At 44.6% G+C, this 17,489-nt stretch overlaps 1 protein-coding gene across 5 annotated transcripts in view; it reads left to right on the top strand.

Moving 5' to 3' along the window:
• The window catches only part of GOLGA5 (golgin A5), an 800,028-nt gene that overhangs the window by 119,405 nt on the left and 663,134 nt on the right, over positions 1-17,489 (top strand). The window lies entirely within an intron of this gene.

Raw genomic sequence — 17,489 nt, 5'->3', positions numbered from 1 at the left:
GAGGGGTCGGAAATGCGATATGGACACAAAGGTAAAGTTTACTCACGGTTTGCCATTTTATTACATGAAAATGGTGAGATAAACACCTAACTTCCGCTATACTGACGAGGATGTCGGTACCTAGCAAACTAAACTAAAGAAAAATGACCTGGTGTCCAAAAAGTCTCTCACCCTCACACTAATACATACAAAAGACTAACAGGGAGTATTTGGCAGTCTTCAATTCAACACAATAGAATAAGAGTTCAAACATATAAGTGGTTGAAAGTACTCCTTGTAACGAGGGGTGCATTCCCTTCCCCTGGATAAATGTAGGAATCCCTTTGGAGAAGTTCCGATTAAACAAGGTACTGTTCGTTTCAACACAAAAGATCTTTTCCTCCAAATGCTACTTCTACTTGTTAAAGTAAATGTCTCCTTCATAAAAACTTGTTCCACAAGTCTTTGTTTCAAAACATAAGTTCATAAACCAAAGCAATGATCAGCAGATCACCTTTCCTCTTCACATAGAATGCTTTGGTTAAGATAACACAGCAACTGCTTCTGTTAATGCCACACCTGTTTGTTAAAAATAAAAATACATCTGTCAGGATAGCACAGCAACTGCTTCTGGTAATGCCACACTTGTTCTTCAAATGAAGTTCTGTTAACACAATTTTTTCTTTATAGCACTTTGCCACAAAACCGCATCTTCTTTCCTGGTCTACTTGCCTGCCAGGACTAACTACTATTGGTCCCTTTCCTGGTTTACTCGCATGCCAGGATGTAAACTCCTACAAGTACAATTTGTGCTTTGTTGCAACATTTGTTCCACAATACTCCACACCAGTATTCTTTGTGGAGAGGGTTGAACAATGTCTGCCTCGTTTTATAGTCTCTTGGCTATGCGGGTTGGAATGACCCAAAAAGATGGTATTTAAAATTCTGAATGGGAGATTTGGTCGAATTTCGACCGTTCAAAAATTCTGAATCACTGAAAAGTTCTACTAAATCCCCCATTCGGTGGCAAGGGCTGCAGGGGCTGCAGGGGTGTCCCCCCACACCCTTGTTCACCCTTGTTACCATCCGAGGCAGGTTAGTGCATGTTGCTGCTGAGGAGCCCCCTGGGTCCTTATTTTGGATATTTGCAGGGTAGTCTTTGCGCTTGCAGCGCCGTTGTTGTACCCTCCATCCTACCCCTCTTGCATCCATTTCCCTGATTCCACCTGCCTCCCGACCCTCCCACCTCCCCTGATTGGCAGATAGCGCTGGTGCTTCCAGGCCTAGACACCTGCTGCCCTCGCCGCACGCCTCTTACCATCCAAAGCAGGTGAGTGCGTGTTGCTGCTGAGGAGCCCCCTGGGCCCTTAATTTGTACATTTGCAGAATAGTCTTTGCACTTGCAGCACCGTTGTTGTCCCCCCCCCACTCCTCTTGACATTTCCTTATTACCGCCTCCCTAGCCCTCCCTCTCTGGTGATTGGCTCCTGCTTAAGAGCCTCGTAGGCCCTACGGCCGTGTCTCTCCCCCTGCCTGCACTTTACATTGTGCAAGGCAGGTGACTAAAGGCCCTTGAAGACCCTCTGGGCCTTTGCATTATATTTGTGCCTCTGGATCCCCCCTCCCCCCGCCTGTGTACTCTGCTCCCCTTCCACTTGCCAGCCTTCCCTATTCCCCCTCCCTACCCCTCCCCCTCTGGTGATTGGCTCCTCCCCTGTCTTAAACCCCCCAACCCCCCCCAGGGCAGCCCTGTGGCTAGGGACTCCGGGGCCGGGGGCGGCTCCAACAAAGACAGCTCCAGGAAGTGGCAGCGGGTGTCCGCAGGGGAAGCCGGTGGCCAGCCGTCAACCATCAACTACAAGGACCAGTAAGGTAGGAGTGACCCCAGAATCCTAACCACTTAGCAAACCAACATTAAACAGTGCGATTAGGCCTCCCTCCCAATATACAGGGGTCTCAAATTTAGTAGGGGTTATATTTCCAGGCTGCATTGTGCGATATTCAGATTTCATTGATAGGCCTCTCTCCCACTATACAGGTCTCCAAAATGTAATGGGGGTTATATTTCCAGGCTGCACTGTATGATTTTCAGATTGCATTGATAGGCCTCTCTCCCACTATACAGGTCTCTAAAATGTAATAGGGGTTATATTTCCGGGCTGCATTGTGCAATATTCAGATTGCATTGATAGGCCTCTCTCCCACTATACAGGTGTCTAAAATTTAGTAGGGGTTATATTTCCAGGCTGCATTGTGTGATTTTCTTATTGCATTGATAGGCCTCTCTCCCACAATACAGGTCTCTCAAATTTAATAGGGTTCCTATGTCCTTATTGCATCGTGTGATATTTAGATTGCATTGATAGGTCTCTCCCCGACTATACAGGTCTCTCAAATTTAGTAGGGGTTATATTTCCAGGCTGCATTGTGTGATTTTCTTATTGCATTGATAGGCCTCTCTCCCACTATACAGGTCTCTCAAATTTAATAGGGGTTCTCTGTCCATATTGCATTGTGTGATATTTAGATTGCATCGATAGGCCTCTCTATAGAGGTCTCTCAAATTTAATAGGAGTTCTGTGTCCATATTACATTGTGTGATATTTAGATTGCATTGATAGGCCTCTCTCCCACTATACAGGTCTCTCAAACTCAATAGGGGTTCTGTGTCCATACTGCATTGTGTGATATTTAGATTGCATTGATAGGCCTCTCTCCCACTATACAGGTCTCTCAAATTTAGTAGGGGTTCTATTCCCAGGCTGCATTGTGTGCTATTCAGATTGCATTGATAGGCCTCTCTCGCACTATAGAAGTCTCTCAAATTTAATAGGGGTTCTGTTTCCATATTGCACGTGTGATATTTAGATTGTATTGATAGGCCTCTCTCCCACTATAGAGGCCTCTAGAATTTAATAAGGGTTCATTGTCCGTATTTCATTGTGTGATATTTAGATTGCATTGATGGGCCACTCTCCCACTATAGAGGTCTCTAGAATTTAATAGGGGTTCATTGTCCGTATTTCATTGTGTGATATTTAGATTGCATTGATGGGCCACTCTCCCACTATAGAGGTCTCTAGAATTTAATAGGGGTTCATTGTCCGTATTTCATTGTGTTATATTTAGATTGCATTGATAGACCCCTTTCCCACTATGCAGGTCTCAAGCTTAGTAGGGGTTCTATTTCCAGGCTACATAGTACGATATTCAGATCGCATTGATAGGCCTCTAGACAGGTCTCTCAAATCCCGCTGACCAACTCGATCTAAAGAAAGTGAGGGAGAACCCATCAGTGAATTACCTTGGAGTGACACCCCGATTAGGGGCTCATGTCTCATAAGGCGTAAGTCCTAGCTGCGCCCCTCTAAATTACCCCTTCAACTAGTAGATATCCTTTTAAACCCACATTGCTAGTTCACTGCAGTGAACTGCATTTAGGGAGACAGACACTAAAGAGAGCCACCGATAACACCCAACTATATAACCCCTAACCGCCTCACCTACCCCTCTCAAGACCGCGACTGAACGAGTCAGCAACATCAGCCGGAAATACCACCTACAGACAGAGCCCTAACTGTTAGCGAACAGCCCTCAACACCCATTAATAACACCACAAGACAACCAGACCGAAGCAGAGCCAACTGGACATCAACAAACAATAAAGACTAAACAACTCTCTATCTTATAATGCTGCGCAAACGACCCATTCCGAGGGAAAGAAAAAGATAAGAAAGAATAACCACCAACGCAATAACACCTTACATCACCAAAGCAAGAAGAACTTCCAATCATCAACCACAACTAATGGAAGAAGAACCCGATGAAAACAAAAACCCAAGACAGAACCTAGAAGAACTCTTCGAAGATGCTGACATCCCAAAACCTACACCTCAACAAGAGATCGACCAGGAAGGAAACCTCAACACCGAACAAAAGACGACCTCAACAAGAAAGTCCAAACCACACAACACCTCCAAACTCCAATCTTATAAACGCAAGATCCATATCAAAACACTCAACAGAGATCTTTGACCTACTCGATGACAACGACATTGACATCCTGTTCATCACAGAAACATGGCTGGACGACAAATCACACTCCAAAGCTGCCTTCCAACCAACTTCAAATGCCTTCAAATAAACAGGAAAAACAAAGGAGGAGGAATCGCAATTGCATTCAAAGGACACCTGAAAATAAAAACAGACGAACCGCTCAACATCCTCAACTGTGAAACCATGGTAATACACCTAACAGCTAGCCCAAAAACCAATGTCACATTCATCCTGGTGTACAGACCACCGACATATGATGCAACCTTTGTCGACAACTTCATAGAAGCCATCACCAACATAGCCATCAGGCACGAACACCTAATCATCCTGGGAGACTTCAACATCTGGTTTGAAGACGGTCGCGCCAGCTCCCAAAACTCACGGATTGAACAACTCACTACCATGAAACTACGACAACTAGTCAAAGGCCAACACACTCTGCAGGACACACCCTCGATGCAATTTTCGCCAAGGAAAAACTCATCACAACGGCACCGCCGATACAAATATTGTGGAGCGACCATCTCATCATCCCATTTGTGATGACGCTGCCTACTCAAGCCTGCATCCAACCCCCTAAATTCACAACCACCACAAAAAGAAACTGGAAACATGTCAAAGAAAGCAACCTACTCCAACAACTGGACTTGACCCAAACCCTCAACTATAGAACTAGAGCTAGCTGACCTAGATGGGAAAGCGGAACTACTACACAAATGGATTGCAGATGCAATTAACAAGATCGCTCCAGGAAAACCATTCACCCCTTCAAAAAAAAGAGCAATGGCAAAATGGTTCACACCACTATTGAGCACAATGAAAAAGGAAAACAAAAAGATGGAACTGGAATGGAGGAAAGAATACAACCCAGACAAAAAAACACTGTTCCAAAGACAAATCCGTGCATATAAGAAAGAAATTCAAAAGGCGAAGAGAAGGCATTATGACAGAATCACCAATGCCACCAACACACAAAAAGAAATGTTTAACATCATTAAAGAGATTAGAAACCCACCAGGCTTCGACAACACCCTAACCCCCTCAGAGAAACTATGCAACGACCTGGCAGACCACTTCAAGAAAAAAATAAATGACATCCGACAAACCATACAAAACATACCGACCACAACATACTACCTAGCGAACCTTTCACAGAACCTCAGCACAAGCTCAAAAAAGTTCCTGAAATATCAGCAGAGGCATTCGCAATGCTGGTAAAACAGAGCAAGAAAGCTGGATCACCCATGGATCCATATCCCCCGGACATCTACAAATCAATCCTCGCACAAGGAACGCCAGCAGAATACTACAGAAACCTTCTGAACCTATCACTAGCAACAGGAACTGTACCGAGGACCTTCAAATCAGCATATATCAAACCACTTCTGAAAAACACAAGTGGCGACGTAGAAGACCTCTCCAACTACAATCCGATTTCAAACATTCCCTACCCGGCAAAACTTTTGGAAACCTACGTATACAAACTGACCCAAGAACACATAGAAAAACACCACCTGCTAGACCAAGCTCAAGTCGGTTTCAGACCCGCAAGAGGAACGGAAACGGCACTACTATCCATCTGAGACAACCTAAAAACTAACGCAGACACAAACACAACCTCAGCCCTTATTCTGCTCGACCTCTCCACAGCCTTCGACACAGTTAGTCATGAGACCCTAACCAAAAGACTAGAAGACATAGGCATAACAGACACAGCACTACTCTGGACTAAATCTTTCCTAGCAGACAGAACAGATACCGTATGGATTAAACACTTCTAATCTTCTCCATGGGTTAACGGCTGTGGAGTGCACAAGGATCCTCACCATCACCACTGTACTTCAACATCTACCAGACTCCGGTTATCAGAATCTTCAAAAAATACAACATTACATGCTACAACTGCGCAGATGATACTCAAATCATCTACAAAATCAAAGACGCCCAAGCCGATCATTCAACCCTAATCGAGTGTTTAAAAGAAGTCTTCAACTGGATGAAGGCCAACAACTTGAAAATCAACCCAGGAAAGACAGAAATCATGATCATATCCAAAGACCAAGAGAATGAAACCGCCATCCTGTGGCCAACGGAAATGGGAACCGCACCATCACCATCTAAGGTAGTAAAAATTCTGGTAGTCCTGATGGACAACACCCTAACCTTAGAACCACAAATAAATGCAACAGTCAAGAAATGCTCTTTCCTCCTTCCCACGGCAAGAAGAATCCTATCTTTCCTCTCCTTTACGCACAAAACACTCACTATCGTCGCCCTCATCGTGTCAAGAATCGACTATGCAAACAGCCTCTACCTCGAAATACCAGAACACCACCTGAAGAAACTACAACAGATCCAAAATACAGCAGTCAGACTACTCCTCAAACTATCAAGAAGAGAACACATCACCCCTGCTCTAAAAACACTAAACTGGCTCCCAATAAAACATAGCATCACCTTCAAAACAATGTGCATAACGCACTGGGCAATCAGTGGGCAAGGAGCAGAATTCCTACAAAAGAAAATAACAATCTAAAAGCCAACAATACTCCTCAGGTCAAGCAACGAAATACGCCTGGAATCAAAACCATACCTCAAGAAAAAACTTGGAGGCACCTCCTTCTACCACTTAGCCGTCAGAATCTAGAACAACATCCCAAAAGAAATAAGAAACACCAAAGATCACCTAAAATTTAGGAAATTACTTAAAACCTGGCTCTTCAACACCCCAGACTCAAACTGAAAACCGAAACAGAAAGGAATGGGACGACTAAACTGGAGTGAACACGGACCGCTCCCAGAACCGACTGGGAAGCTCCCACGGCACCTGGATGGGTGACGCCGGGCAGAATGGAACACAAGCGACACCCATGGAGACGGAATCAACAACCCCACCTAATCCCATCCATCACCCTCTCTCGCCCCTTAGTTGCCACCAGGTACCACAGTGTAGTGGAATTGTCGGGATATTGGCAATCACCACACTAGCTGAGCTGTGGACATTGGCAGGTGCACTGGCCGTATGAGTGGGAAGGGAAGACAGGTAGGGCTGTGAGGGAGGCTGCTGGAGGAGGGGGCCAGATGTGAAAGGGATCTTGAAGGCCGGACGGACCCAGATCAGGACAGACGCACAGGGGTGCTCCCGAACCCCAACTGGGGAGATTGCACAAGCCCAGCGCCTCAATTCAGGATAAGAGATGCCAACTAACCAATTGCACTAACAATTTCCCCCTCTGCATGCACCTCTCAAACTCCAAACCAAACACAACCACAAACCTACAGCACAACAAACCGCACAAACTTCACTACATTGCAACAAAAAACAAAAACACAGACTTGCACAACAGTACATGACGTCTACCGGCCGCAAATGCCCCAGGCCCAGCCAACAGACCCACCGGGCTGAGGCCGCCAACAGCACATCACTGCTTTCTTGCACCTTTCCAGCTTCCTCCCACTAACCCCCCCCCCTGCCTTCCTCTTTCAGAGCCGCCAGAGCGCCAGGGGACCACTCCGGTGGTGATAGTGCGCGGTACAAATGTCCATTAACATTAACATACTGTGAGCTGGGGTTCTGGGGCTGTCCCCTGCAGCTGTTCCCGTAAAAATAAAGTTAAAGCTGCAGCACCGGTTCCCGATCACGGAAGTGAAAGGGAAAAGGTGTTGCAGGGACAGAGCATCGGCGGCACACCGCCGCAAGGTAAGTAGGGGGCTGGAGACAAAGGAAAAGTCTGAAATGTTCAGGGGAGAGGAGCGAAAGTTATTTCCGGGAAAAATTATTTTCGGTCTTTTCTCCCTCAAACATTTCAGCGGTGGTTTTACAACCCAAATCCATGCGGGTTACAGCTCTCCCCCAGTTGGTGTCCCGCATAAGGGGAGCTGGGCCCTTGTTGTCTTAGTAATTCTCCTTTGCAACCTCTTGGCAATGTGGGTCATAAGTTTCCCCCAGTTGGTGGCCCCAAAAAGGGAAGTTGCACCCTTGTTTCCATTCTTCTACTACATTATAGCCTCTTGGCTGTTGGCAATGTGGGTTAAAAGGTTCCCCCATCAGTGTCCCATATAAGGGGAACTGCATCCTTGTTTTGCTTTATTCGGTCGATATTCAAAAGTTGTGGTGTCTGTTAAATGTTTAATACCGCTGCCCCGGAGTTACCTTTTAGTTTTAGGCCAACTCACTGGTCTTCTTTGGCGTCTCCTTTTCCCTTGCACTTGCTGCAATGGACCTTTTGCCATCTTTCTGCATTCGGTCAGCTGCCGCATAACTCCTGCAGTCTGCACAGCTTCTTCCTGGATCTCTGACAGCTCTGGCGGTCCTCCTGCACGCTGAAGCGCTGCCTGTCGGAAGCACGGCTCCCTCTCGGCTGGGCTTTCTTCGCAATACCGCTTCCCGTTGCGCTTACTCTGCCATGCCATTGGCCTTCACATCCCACGGCGGCATCAGCTGGCATTCTTCTGTCGGTTTCTGCGGCCGACCCAGCATTCAGGCCTGCCTCTGCCTCAGCTACTCCTTCAGCATCCTCCTTTCCTCCTTCTTCCAGTTGCAACTCATTTCTGTGTTCAAATGTTCCGCTTAGGTATTGTGGTCCACAGCAAGTAGACCGCACATTCTGGTTAATGGCATTGTTGATCCTTAGTAACTCTAGGCCTCTCTTCTTCCTCCCTGTACCAAAGGTATAATGGAGCCTCAAGTAATAATGTTTGTGGGATTTGGATGTTCAATTATTTTGGATTGTTTTTTGAATTTAGCATTGTCATAGTTAGGGAAATTTGTATGAAAGGTTTGTGTTGTAACATTGGGTTTTGAACCTCTATTTAGGACATGATCATCACAATTGGAGGATGTTGCATTTAATTCTTGAACCCCCCAAAGTATACACCTCATTCTGATTGGATGACTTTTCCCAACATGTTCGTTGGTTATTTGTATCGGAGGGACTTGTATAATGACAGCATGCCATTCAATATTTGGGGATCTCATCCTCATTAGAAGATGAATACTATGTCTCTCCCAAAGGAGTCACCACTTCTCTCTGACAGCCATCTCCTCCCATGTAATCCTCCTTCATGATACTACCCAGAGGGTTAAGATCAGGTAGCGGCTGCCTTCGCCTGGCCACATGGGAGGGGACTTTAAGTTGGTGTTTAGTGATGACTCAGCAGGATTCATCACATAATGCAATGTGATTAATGGTTCACCAAGTCATGTGTTGATCTCAGGTATGTTCTGAGATGGTACATATGCTGGTGCTGGAAAGGCGCCAGATCTAAACCACACTGTTGGGAATATTGGCGAATACATCTAAAGACTTTTAGGCTATCCGCCTTTTTGCTTCCCGACACCTGTTGGGGGCATTCTTTATTTTTGCAACCGGCAACTTGATCTATTAAGGTCATGGTTTTTCTTGGTGCATATGGAATTATGTTCATGAATTTTCGAATGTCATTAATCAGATTACTGCCTAGATAAAGACCCGGGGGGGTCAAAACATGTGTTGGCTGCGTTTCTTAGAACACTGTATATGGGCACAATATTTGTTTTGTAAATAAACTAGTTAAAAGGTAGCGCAGTGTGTCAGTGCTGTCTTATCTTAGGTTCATTTCTGAGTCCAGGCGGGCACTGGGACTCAACAATTCTTTGTCACCCACTGCAGACCTGCTTGTTATGTTTCTATTGTTATTGTATACATTGGTTGTTGTGTATAAGAGCAGGGGATTCAGTTATAAATGCCCAACTTTGTCTTACTCCATTGCTAAAGCTGTCCAGGTCATGAAATATGGAAGTCCTGTACTTAGAAAGAATATTTCAGGTCTAGCACCGAACGCTGCTGGGCAAAGTCAGTTTTTGTGGCTGCCCATCAGTGGAGAAGGGAAGGGAAACTAGCAATGCCCACTTGGTTAACAGAAACCTTCTCATGAAACCAACCATCCAGCGCTTTGGAAGCAATTGACTGTCACGATCCTACTCGCCTGCCACCCAGCACTGCTACATGCGTCTCTGCCTTTATTTCCTTGTTTTACCGCTGCGGTTTTGGGCTAATCTAATTGCACGTTCCATTCTGGCTTTTGGGTTTAACCAGCAGATGCATTCTGGGACATCTATGCTGTCCAAAAGGCAGAGGGCTGGAGGAGGCATACTAAATACATTTGTTTGCAGCAAGCTACTAAGAGTTGCAGAGGGCCTGATTGCATCCACCTGTTTCAAGCTACTGCAGGCTAGGCTGCAGAGAGCTGGAGAGCACTTGATTAGAAACCACTGCTGCAGGCTACTGAAGCCAGGACTGGGCTTAATTGAACACAACTGCCAGAGCCTGCAATCCGCTCTACCCTGCTGGCCTGCTGGCTGGGAGGGCCTTTATCTTTATAAGCTCACTTTGAACAGAAGCAGTTGTCAGTCAACTGCTTCCACTGGGAGTTCGTGCTGGTGCTCCTGTTACCAGTTTTTGACCTTTCCTGGAAATCCTCTTTTAGCCTTTTGATTCTTGTTGCTGTGGATGCTTGCAGCTCCCTCTCCAGTCTGCTGCAGCCTTCTTCCCTGCTCCTCTAGGCTCACACCTGGTGGCTATGCCTCACTCTGCTGCCTTCTGCCCTGCTCCTCTGGGCTCCCACCTGACGGCTCTGCCGCACTCCGCTGTCTTCCGCCCTGCTCCTCTGGGATTCCACCTGGCGGCTCTGCCACACTCTGCTGCCTTCCGCCCTGCTCCTCAGGGCTCCCACCTGACGGCTCTGCCGCACTCCACTGCCTTCTGCCCTTCTCCTTTGGGCCTCCCTGCCTGGCAGCCTTTACACACTCCTCTGCCTTCTGCCCTGTTCCTCTGGGCTCCTTGCCTTGCTTCCTGCCTGTTCCAACTTCTGATATCCTATCCTGTCCTGCACCTGGTTATTTCTTTCAACACTGCTTTCTACTTGTATACATCTTGGTCCACTGTGGTGTCTCCACTTGAATCCTTTTTACAGTGTGACCCTGGATTGGTCTCCGTTCAGATAAGATAAGGGAAGACTTCTGTTGCCTTCACCTAGTCCGTTGAAGTCGTACCTGCCTCAGAATATGGTCTTTCAGTTTTACCCTTGCACTGAGTACAACAATTTCCCCGGGACACGCCTAAGTCATGACATTGCTGTATGACTGTTGTTAAGAGTAATCTGCTGGTACCTATCCCAAGGGCTTTCCTTAATCCCTGGAGACCCCTTATCATATTCCAATACACCCTTATTTCTGATCAACCCAGGTTGCCCAGCGTACTTGCTTGTCTTTGCCTTTTCTCTGTCTCTTCGTTTACAGCCTGCTCCTGCAGTTCCTGTGGATATCTATTTCAACTAACAGCTTGGTATGTACCTTTAATCGGTTATATTCTAGCATTGTCTCCACAATCTCCCTTAATCTACTTGCATACAGTGAGAGATAGCCTATGCCCTGTACTCTCCGCCTAGACTTGTGACATTGGCAAACAATGTGTGAAACAAAATAGTGACTCCAATATTACCACTTGCCTACAGGACAGCCATAATTGTTTTATGCTAATTAAATTCCTCCGGCAACTCTGCTGTGTAGGTGAGTATTTTCTGCATGGGTTTTACTTCAGCTTCCAACCTTTCGATATTGTGAATAGCCCAACGGGACGATTGTTAATGGCTACGTATGTGGCAGCCATCAGGAATCATTTAGATCAGAAGGTGGAAGTGGCCCTTAGGAAGGCATGCACTGTGGCACAACTAACACTTTGCACACACACTTAGGTGTTTTATACGGCTCATGCAGTACTGAATGGCTTTCAGATCCTAAATAAATTCAGGGGAGGGTCATTACAGTTCAGTACAGTTCAGATTCCAACATGGACAGAGAAACAAGAAAAGACAACCACTGGCAAAGTTCCTAACTAAAAAGCTCATTGCTTAAATGGCAGATGCCTGGGTGACAAGAGAGGTGTGGGTGCTGAAGGTACTGCAACTAGATTTAAAAGATATCATTTCAAAATCTCCCAACTCCAGTGGAACCATCTATGCTCCTCTGTCAAAGAACAAAGTCAAGAATAAAAGTCTCTTGCAGGGCATAAAGGTTTACAAAGCAAAAATTGCAATATTTTCAGAAATGAGAGGCAGCCACAAAGTGGTAATGTTCTCAAAATTAGCCATTTTATTAACAGGAAGGGGTTTAAATACATACCTTACTTTCCCTATCCGTCCCTTCTAATAAAACTAAAGCAGAATGACCTTGTGTCCAAACTCAATCAGACTCTCTCACGAACATACACAATTAGACCGTGCAAGGTAAATGTTTTAAAATTCAACTCAACAGAAAAAGCGCAACAACTCAAACATATAACTTCAACGTTAACAATACTTGTATCTGAAGAAGTGGTGCTAGAAGTGGTCTGGCCGCGCACTAAAGAATCTCAAACGATGGGCTCACAGTAAAAACTGAGTGCAGCCAACCGCAATAAGCTACACGGGCAATCTGCGGGAGGGAACGGACTCCCTTTTTCAAACTACCGATTTATTTTGGTTGGTTGAACCTCCACTAGCTCTCCCCCTGCGATGTTGCAGCACAGAAGAACCCAAGAAGAGCTCCATTCATTGGAGCCCTTTGTTCCATACTTAGCACAGTGACTGCCGAGCGTTTGCTCTTTGAGCCATGCTAACGTGGACTTTCGCACACTGACTGTTGAACGTTTTCTCTTTGAGCCGTGCTAGTGTAATTTGCAACTCTCTGTAGCTATTCCTCTGAGAGTGGAGCAGCTGCAACGTTTATTGTTCATCGTTACTGTGTTGTTTTGGGGTGAGGAACTAGGAAGCACTGGAACCAACGTTAGAAATAAAATCTGACTAACAACCTTTGTGATTATAGCATGCTGAGCGCCGGCCCACGGACTAGACCTCAAATGATACAACTAGACCCGGCGGACCCACTGGCTGAAAGTGACATTGAGATAATCTCTCGTCCCCCCCACTCCTCCCAACCCTCTCCTTTAAAAGGTTCCCCATTCATGGGGGGATGAAACAGCGTTGATTGCTAACACTTCCTTTTCAGATCTACATTTGTAATTCAACGATTGCCCAAGTCAACAGCGAAGTAATTGCGCTACAAGAAGTGCCAATGTCTTTAAGTGAATTAAATGCAGATAAAACAATAATAGAAAACAACGTGAGCCTGAAGTCACGAACACTAAAACACAGGAAGGTGGAAGAAAGGCAAGAATTCCTCAACTGATAAATCAAATCTTGGTGACAGAGATTCTGTCTGAAGTGCTTGACGGTAGCAGTCAATGCAACATAGCAGACCAGCGTCAAGTACACTGATCATGGAGATGACGACAAAAAATCAATCTGCAGTGGCCAATGCCTCGCTCTCTATGGGGGCACAAAAAACTCACGTCCAATGACGAATCAAAATTTGATACCGGAGATGCCCTAAATGGGAAGATGGAATCGGGACATTGCTGCACTTAAGCAGAAGATCGCCTCCTTCCAAAATGACATGATCCAACCAACCAAAAGCGAAGTCAAACTGAGACCGAAAAAGAGGACGAGATTGGCCTCACCTGAAACTACAGAGCATTATCATGACCTGGAGAAGTCAGCAAAAGTAGACCGGAATACCCTGAATTCAACACACAAGGTAACAAACACGAAGAAGATGCCCATACCGCTCCCCCTCGATCCACCAACTTGAACATAAACGCCAAAAAACAATAGAAGGAAATGCAACATTCATTAACATCTGAGCAATCTACTCACTGGATTGAGAGCTGCAATGTCGGATCTGTGCCTAATTCTACAGGACCAAATGTGAAAGCTAGCTTATCACCAGAAGCAATGACCATCATTCAAAACAAGATAGTAGTGGCCCTTTCAATCTCCTTAGCACCATTTACCAATTGAATGAAACCTTAAATGACACATTACGAGATCAAACCACTTTAACAGCAATTCTACACACTAAAATGATTTTCCTATAGTCATTCACAGCTACAGTCCAGATTAAACAAAGAGGCTGAAGTGTCAGCACAATGGCAAAGTAGGATAAGTGATCTTGTCAGAGGACAGATAATGGACAAAACCACTATGATGGAAGTACCTCTTGCTGATTGTAATTGGATGCAGAAACATGGAGGTCACATCAGCTAAAGGTGGATCAAGCAGGCTAAAGTGGGATCAATCCCTACCAAACAAAAAGTAAAGTGAAGCCTAAAAAACATTAGAAAAGAGGCACAAACAAACCCCCCCCGCCAAACCATCATAGATTCATCAGATGTAGGATATCAAGTCAACACCACAGAGGCGACAAATCAACCTGAGACTCAGAATGATGGAAATACACTGATCACTCAACAAAACTCCCAGGTTCAAGACAAGACTAGAAGAGCCATCGAGCTGACAGAACTAGATCTGTCACACCACCACTGGTCGAATAAATAATATGGCAACAAAACTAGTAGATCCCAAGGCGTCCCACAAGATCTTCTCCATATTTACTTCCAAAAAAGATAAGTCTCAGAACACAACCTCGACACAAGCTCGTAAACAAAGATCCTCAGAAAAAGGTCCAAAAGCATTCAATTGGCTCCTAAAATTTAATTAAACAGCTCAAGAGCCTTCATGCGCAACCTAACCACTCCTTTTGAAAACCAAAAATGTCAACAACAGCACCAAAACGACTCGATTGGCCACTAAGTCGAACTCAGAAAAAACCCTAACGTCTAAAAATACAACTGGCCCAAAGACACAAGATCCTAGTGATGAAGATTTTGAAAGAGATCTTGACCTTACATGGTCAGCCTAGAAAAACTCCTGAATACCAACGATAACCGAATTCTAAACAGAAGAAACGTGATTAAACTACTCCATTGCGCTCCTAAATTAAGATTCATAAATTCTGAGGCTATCCAGGTGGTCCAATTTCTTAATGAACAACGGATGGACTGGGTCATCTTACATTTAACATCCGATCTGGTCAAAACCGCATTACTGGAGGCAGCAGATGATTTTCTGCCCTTGGGTTTTGATTTGAGAGTGGACTCTGCCAGAGGGAAAACTACCTCAAAACCCAAACAAAATGATAAAACCACAAAGGAGCACAATAGAGATCCACAACGCCTAATATGGTTCAAGTCTGAACAACCAGAACAGGGACTTCACACCTTCAAGCCCTTGAAAATCATAGTCAATTGTTCGACCGCACACCAGGGTGTGTTAATAACATAGCAACAAGAAAGGACCAGACCGGCCATGCCAGAAGACTGGTCATGGTTAGCAGGTACACTTGAAGCTCCCACAAAGAATGAATGCCGAACCATGGATGATGGAGCCTATTTGTCAATAGGCTCTTGGAATACCCGTGGGTTTATTCATCTATTCATTGATAAAAACATGGAACTAAAAGCTTACGAAATCTTATGCCTTCAAGAAACCTGGATAAGAACTGTACCACAGTGCGAGGGCTACACTTGTCATTTAAACTCAACCATGAAAGGCTTGACTGGTCGCCCCCATTCAGGACTACTAACACTAATAAAAGTGGGGACAGGGTTTATAGAGAGGGATGTCCAAAATCCCAACACTTACATACATATGTTGACAGTAGAAACTGGTATGAGGTAATCAAGATGATCGAAATAACCATGAAAACTGAGAATTCATACATAGTCATTTGTGGAGACTTAAACATTACTCTCCTTGATGCTTTGGGGATTTGCACATCAAACTCAAAATTGTCAAGACGCGCCGCTGCGTGGATGGGAGTGGTGGAAGACAGAAACCTAAGAATGTTAAATGGACAGACTAGAGGAGATGTCCCGGCAAAACCGACATGGAGAAGGGGAATACAAAAAGCGACATTTGATTATTGTTTTGTCTCTATAAACAAATGGGAACGAGTGGCTATGTTTGAAGTGATTGCTATGAATGCTAGTGACCACGATCTACTTGAAAATCAAATGGCTAAGTAAACTAACCACTGAGACGATGAAAATTGAGAACGAACTTCAAGTAGCCCACCGTAGAAACCGACTGAGAATTAAGCCACAAGACATGCCTAAGATCATAGAAAACTTTAACCATCATCTAAATCAACTACAAAACGATCTAGAATACGGTTGGCTCCTAACTGACTTTGAACAGACCAATTCAGGGCTTGAGAAAGGAAGGTTTAACCCATACACAAGTACAATCTGGAAGTTATTGAGGCAAACAAAGCCTTAAGGTCAGATCTAAGAAATCTAAAAAAGGACTGTAGAGAAGCCAACAGAGACTAAATAAACCGAAACAAATATACAGTATTTGGATGAAGGCCCCCAGACCGCAACACAACGCAGAAATTATGCTGAAAATGGTATGCCAAAAGAACCCCCGTTGCCTGTGAGACATTCTAAACAACAATGTAAACTTCCAACCAGCTGTCATGACCAATTAAGTCTCTGAAACATCTTGGGTTGCTCATTATTCAACCCTGTTTGCCCAGGCTAAATCAACACAAATAACAGAAAGTAAAACTAACAACGTTTCTTGGCGATTAAAATGGAACAAGGAGGAATTAACCTCCATAATAAATAAACTAAATCTCTCTAGGGCACCTGGTCCAGACGGGACTAACTGATTACATCCTGAAAGAAGCGCCCAAACTCAGGGCTTAGTTTACTGACATACTTTTCAAACAATCTGAACAGATGGGAGGTGCATCAAAGTGATAATCAGTGAAACACAATGGGTGTGAAGATAATTCAATACTAATGTCTCTAATAAGTCACAACATTTCAGGTGCAGGCGGGTGGTGCCCCTGACCTGTTGGGGCTCTGGCATCAACTAAACAAAACACATACCAGTCGTTGCTGACTGGTGACCCCGAATGCACTCCTCTGGGTCCAACAACCCTCTGTAGTTAAATTGAGCTTAAATACCAAAATTCAAAAAATATACTGTAAGTATATCTTGTAACAAGTGTGTCAATCAATAATCAATCGCATGAATTTGTTCACAAGTGCTATTAAATACAATCTTAAATGTTTCTCTAAAGCAAAAACAAATTTGAATCCATAGGGTCTAAATCACATTACATGTGTAGAAATGTTCATATGGTCAGATGAAAAACTCAAACATTCATCTAGATATTCATTGCACAGTGTTAACACGGAATGTCCATTTTGATAAGTCTCAATAGTAAAACATTGCAATATGCTGACGCGTTTCGGAATCACAAATTCCTTTTTCAAGGCTGTCAACCTGTTACTTTTTAACATTCATTGACATCACATTTTGGACTTGCAGATGCAGTTGCAGGGTTGTTGATCCTTTTCAAACAAGTCATAAGAGCTATAGATGTCCCAGCCTCGTGGATATCTGCCCTAATTGTCCCAATATATAAGAGGGGTGACAGAGAAAAGCTGGAAAACTACTAACCCATTGCCCTGCTCGATATCTTGGGAAAGATATTTGCGAAACTTCTGCTGGGGGAATTACAAACT

This window comes from Ambystoma mexicanum, chromosome 14 (genome assembly GCF_040938575.1).
Source record: "Ambystoma mexicanum isolate Mex_15411 chromosome 14, UKY_AmexF1_1, whole genome shotgun sequence".
In the NCBI taxonomy this organism is placed as follows: Eukaryota; Metazoa; Chordata; class Amphibia; order Caudata; family Ambystomatidae; genus Ambystoma; species Ambystoma mexicanum.
This window is presented reverse-complemented; position numbering and strand designations above follow the sequence as displayed.